This window comes from Chrysochloris asiatica, unplaced genomic scaffold (assembly GCF_000296735.1).
Source record: "Chrysochloris asiatica unplaced genomic scaffold, ChrAsi1.0 scaffold00018, whole genome shotgun sequence".
Lineage (NCBI taxonomy): Eukaryota > Metazoa > Chordata > Mammalia > Afrosoricida > Chrysochloridae > Chrysochloris > Chrysochloris asiatica.
Genome location: NW_006408536.1, coordinates 7787548 through 7793390, shown reverse-complemented (window position 1 = coordinate 7793390; position 5843 = coordinate 7787548).

The window sequence follows — 5843 nt, the reverse complement described above, 5'->3', positions numbered from 1 at the left end:
CATGGATATTATCTTATCACAGACAGTGTTGTACCTCATGACTGATCTGGATATGTTCTTTTTTATGATGAATGCAACACCATTCCTCTTCAATTTGTCATTCCCGGCATGGTAAACCATGTGATTGTCAGATTCAAAATGCCCAATACCAGTCCATTTCTGCTCACTAATGCCTAAGATATTGATGTTTATGTTTTCCATTTCATTTTAGACAATTTCCAATTTTCCCAGATTCATACTTCATACATTCCATATTCCGTTTTTCAATGGATGCTGTTTCAGCTGTTTCTCTTCATTTTGAGTTGTGCCCCATCAGCAAATGCAGGTCCCAAGGGCTTTTCTCCCACGGGCTTTACTCCATTCCCATTATCACGGTCAACTCCACTTTGAGGAGGCAGCTCTTACCCAGTCGAATTTTGAGTGCCTTCCAACCTGAGAGCACTATTGTACTGCAAGAGTCTTATCCCCATCTCCTTTCATCAGCCCCCACCCAACAGATTGGAAACCACTCAGTGGAGATTCTACTTCCCCTCCCCGTCTTGAACTAGGCTCCCTCTTGAAAGCTTGTAAGCCAGTCACTTCTTGCTTTTGTAGCCCCCTACCCCCAATTTTGGGTAGCTAATGTCTAACTAAGTTGCCCATTCCTGTCAACCCTGTGTACCAAGGGGGTAGGAATGATCTTTGCTGTAAAGATTTGTTCCCTCTTTTGAGCTACTACATCCATAAGTATAGATCAAGTTCATCAAATTGTAGCGGATTACACTTTTTTCCCTCCTCTTTCTTCTAGTCGAATTCTGATCATCCAGCCATTGAAGCCAGGTCAAGTGGGTACTATCTGCAAGTGTGGGTGTTCTTGTGTATCTCCCCTCACTTCATATCAGCTGGACGCTTCACTCTCCACTCTAGTCCTCTGTGGTCATCTCCCTGTCTCTGGGCCCAGGAGTCCCCAGGTCTTGCTATACTGCTGGCCACCAAGGCCTCAACCCGGGTTGACAGGAATCTATTGAATGTGGTCGGACTTAGCTCACAACTTCATTGCCGTTTTTCCCCCACTTCCTCTTATCGGTGACCAGCAAAACCACATGCCTGCTCATGTATGAGTCTCAGTCTTGGAAGGGGGTTTGTCCTGAGGGGAATTGACCACTTGTCTTGATGGCTCCCGGACAAACAACTTGCTTGCTCTTGTAGTAGTCAATCAGACTGCCGTTATTGCTTTTGATTTTTCCTGCTGGTCTTTCTTTCAAGACATATCTTCTGTTTTCTAGCCACTCCAGGCTGGTCTGCTTGTCCTTTCAAATGGAAATTTCCCATCTCATAAGATTCTGGATGGAGATCAGGATTCCATCTATGGTCTTATGCAATGTAAAGGCTCTGCAGGTAGCCTCATTCACTGGGCAAGTTCTAGCCCTATTTTAGGTATTCCAACCAGTTATAGGCTGAAGATGGGCTTACAAGCTTTCTATGGTGATGTTTCTGGCTATTCCTTTCTCTCCCCCTCAAGTGTCTATCTTACAGTAGTAGGCAAGAGAAACCAAGATTCAAAACACAGCCAAGCATCTTAACATTATTTCCCCTCTTTTACCCATTCAAACCATGCCTCAATCCCTGTGTCCCAGAGCCCTGTTGTTCCAAGGTTGTGCATACATCATTCTTTACCTCTGTCTCACTTAGCCCATGCAAACCTGCCTAACTGTTCTCACATCTGCCTTGTTCTTCCATTCCCCTCCCTCTTCTTGTTTATTGCCCCCTCAGCACCCAAACTATCCTGTGTCTATTCCCTAGTCTGTGTTCCACCTTCCCCTCCCTCCCCTCACCCCACCCCATGCACCCCAGTAACCAGCAAATATTTTTCCCCCTTTTAGTGTGGGTACGTTTTCTTAAGCTTTTACAATAATGGAACTATGCAGTATTTCTCCTTTTGTTACCGACTAATTTCACTCAGCATAATGTCCTCAAGGTACATCCATGTTATGTGGTGGCTTGCAACTTGTTATTCTTCATGGTAGCATAATATTCCATTTTGTGTATGTACCAAAGTTTGCTTATCCATTCTTCCATTGATGGGCACTTAGGCTGGCTCCATCTTTTTGCTATTGTAAATATTGTAAATAGTGCTGCTATGAACGTTGGTGTGCATGTATCTATATGTGTTATGGCTCATATTTCTTGTGGATAAGTAGAGGAATTGCTGGATCTTAAGGTATTTCTGTCTCCCACTTTCTGAGGAAGCACCATATTGTTTTCCAGAGTGTTTGGACCATTTGTATATGTACATTTGAAGGGGCTTCAAACGATTCTTGGAAACATCCCATTATCTTTTAATTCTATTTTTCCACAAACTTTTTGAAGTCCCCTTGTACATTAATGTTGAATGATTACATATGCAAGCCTTCCGTGCGTCTTTTTCTTCATTTGCTTGTTAATTATAGAATACTTTATGAACCTAGAGAAGGGAAGAGCCACAAGATGTAAGGAGCCTGGTCTCCTGAATGACTGTATGGAGTAAATCCCATATTGTGTTCATTGGACAGGTGACATAAGTGAGGCACAGATTTATTTAGTTAAGTTACTGAACTTCATGGCTTAACTAACTTAATTAACTCCTATAGATGCATAAGGTCGCTATGAGCCAACTCGATGGCACCTAACAACAAATAGATGTTAGTGTTGTTGATTTCAACTAAATAAGAACTTGGTATGTAGGACCAGCTAAGTTCTCTGAAACTCATCTTAAGTCTTGGGAGTCCTGGTGTTGGATATGAAGTTTGAATGATCAAGATCACACTGCTGAATCTAAGCTTTATCGGTGACTTCAGCTTTGGTGTGCTCCTTTGAGCCACACCTTCTGTGCACTCCAGCTAAACCAAGATCTTAGAACTCTGCTGACAACAGCGAGCAAGTCTAGTTAGGGATTTTAAAAGCTTTAAGGGCTTGTTGAAAGAAAATAATATTTTCTTGTTATCATTAAAGTACTCTCTGTCTGTCTGTCTCTCTTTTCTCCAAGTACTGCAAATACAAGTAAATAAGAGAAATGTAATCTATAATTTCTTAGAGATTATAGTGTGCTGTGGAGACATGAAACAAGATGATTACACAAATAATTCATTGTTAAAGAGACGTATTTTGCACAATGAAAATAAACAGTAAGGGACCCTCATCTATTGTGGGGGTCTTGGAAGGCATCGTTGAGGAAGTGAGAGACCTGAAGGAGGAACAGTTATCTTCTAATTTATCTAGAACTGTTGGTCTTAAACTTTGTTGTGCATCAGAATCACCAGGAGCATGTCTAAAACAAAAATTGCTGGGTTTCACCCAGAATTTCTAATTCAGTAAATGGGTCTAAATATTTGCATTTCTATCATGTTTCCAGGTGATACTGGTGCTACTAGACAGGGACCACACTTTGAGACCCATATCTGCCAACACAGGTGTGCTGGGGCACACACTATGCTGGTTTTCTTCCACCTCTCTGGCCACTCCAAACACAGCCTTTGAATGTGTTCATTTAGCTGGATTTACCACAGCTTGGAAGGAGCTCTGGTAGCATAGTGGTTACAAATCAGGCTGCTAATCTCATGGTTAGCAGTTCGAAACTAACAGCTGTTCTGAGGGAGAAAGATGAGGCTTTCTGCTCCTGTAAAGATTTACAGCCTCGGAAACGTACAGGGTCACTATGAGTCGGAACCAACTCCACGTCACATAACAACAACAACACAGTTTGGACCTAGAACTCTTCCCTTATCACCCTTCATCAGAGGCCATGAACTGGCATCAGGGGACCTAGTTCAAAACAAACAACGCATTCTTCCTTTTTAAAAAATGGAATCATTTTAAACCAAGACATTTTGTGGTAAATTTGTATTTCTGGTTTCAGTTGAAACTCCTTGCAATTCCCACATAGCAATAGTTAGTTGGTGAAGAGTAAACAATCCTCCCAACTATTAACCTAAAGTATGCATTTGGCCTGCATGCTATACAAGTTATCCACCTGGTCCCTCAAGGCATTGCCTTTTGGCAATCTCAGTTCTGCATACCTACCATGGCTTCAGGGGCCATTTTTGTATAAACAACTCCAATATGACCATTTTCTGTGGTTCAGCTCCTCACAATAAGATTGTATCCTTCACCATACTTATTCAATCTGTTTGCCGAGCAAATAATCTGAGAAGCTGGATTAAATGAAGAAGAATGTGACATCAGGATTGGAGAAAGATTATTAACAACCTTCGATATGCAGTGACACAACCTTGCTTGTTGGAAGTGAAGAGGACTTAAAATATTTACTAATGAAGACCAAAGACTCCAGCCTTCAGTATGGATTGCATCTCAATGCAAAGAAAACAAAAGTCCTCACAACTGGACCAATAAATAACTGCATGAAAAATGAAGAAAAAAATTGAAGTTGTCAAAGACTTCATTTTGCTTTGGATCCACAATCAACACTCATGGAAGCAGCAGTCAAGAAATAAAGCAATGTACTACATTAAGCAAACCTACTGTAAAAGACCTGTTTAAAGTATTCAAGAAAAAAGATTTTTTTAGTTTATAGTTTGAGGACTAAGGTGCACCTGACCCAAGCCAGGGTATTTTCAATCACCTTATTTGCATGTGAAAGTCTGACAATGAATAAGGAAGATCTTAGAAGAATCAGTTCATTTGAATTACAGTGTTGGTGAGGAATATTGAAAGTCCCATGGACTGCCAGAAGAACAAACAAATCTGTCTTGAAAGAAGTACAGTCAGAATGCTCCTTAGAAGCCAGGATGGTGAGATTTCTCCCATGCAGTTTGGACATGTTGTCAAGAGGGACCAGTCCCTGGAAAAGGACATCATGCTTGGTAACAACTTGACTATGCTTGACCAAACCACTGGAAATAATATACTAGTCAAGTTGACACACAAAACCATCATAGTAGGTAATGTTTTAGGGAATTGCTCAGGGTAGAAAATTATTGTACCATGATACATTTCTCTTTAATCTAAAGGACAGAACTTTAAGACTTGATACCAAAACACCAAACCCACTGCCATCAAGTAAATTCCAACTCATAGAGAACTCCTCCATAGAGTTTCTGAGACTATAAATAATGCGCTGGACTTTAAGGTTGATTTGAACTGCAAGGTCGGCGGTTCAAACTCACCAGCCATTCCTCGGAAACCCTATATAAGATTGCTATGAGTTGGAACCTATCTCAATGGCACTTAACAACAACAACAAATCTTTACAAAGCAGACTTCCTCGTCTTTCTCTCATGGAGCGACTGGGGTCTTTGAATCTCCAGCTTTTTGATTAGTAGTCCAAGCCTTAAACCACGTGCCACTGGAGGTTCTTTAATACTTTGATGCTGCTGCTGCTGCTGCTGTGTGCCTTTGAGTTGGTTTTGACTCAGGTCATAAATCCTTATAGAAGCAGAAGGGCTTATCTTTCTCCCGAAGACTGGCTGGTGGATTTGAACTGCTGGCCTTGCAGCTAGTAGCCCAATGTGTAACCCACTACACTACCAGGTTTTTGACTCTTGTTGTTAAGCGCCACTGAGTCAGTTCTGACTCATAGCAACCCATGTATAGGGTTTCTGAGGAGTGGTTGGTGGTTTTGAACCACTGACCTTACAGTTCAAACACACCTGTGCTCCACTGCTTATCCTACAGTGCCACACCAGGACTCACTTACCTAAATTCACATATAAAGTCTTTTTTTGGTTGCTTTTTTTAAAGTTTTTATTGTGAATTGAATTAAAGTTTACAGGGCAGATCATCAGTTTTACATTCAACAAATCATATACTTTGTTTAATTACAATGATTATAATCCCCTCCATGTACCATCAGTTAACAGTATTTCTCT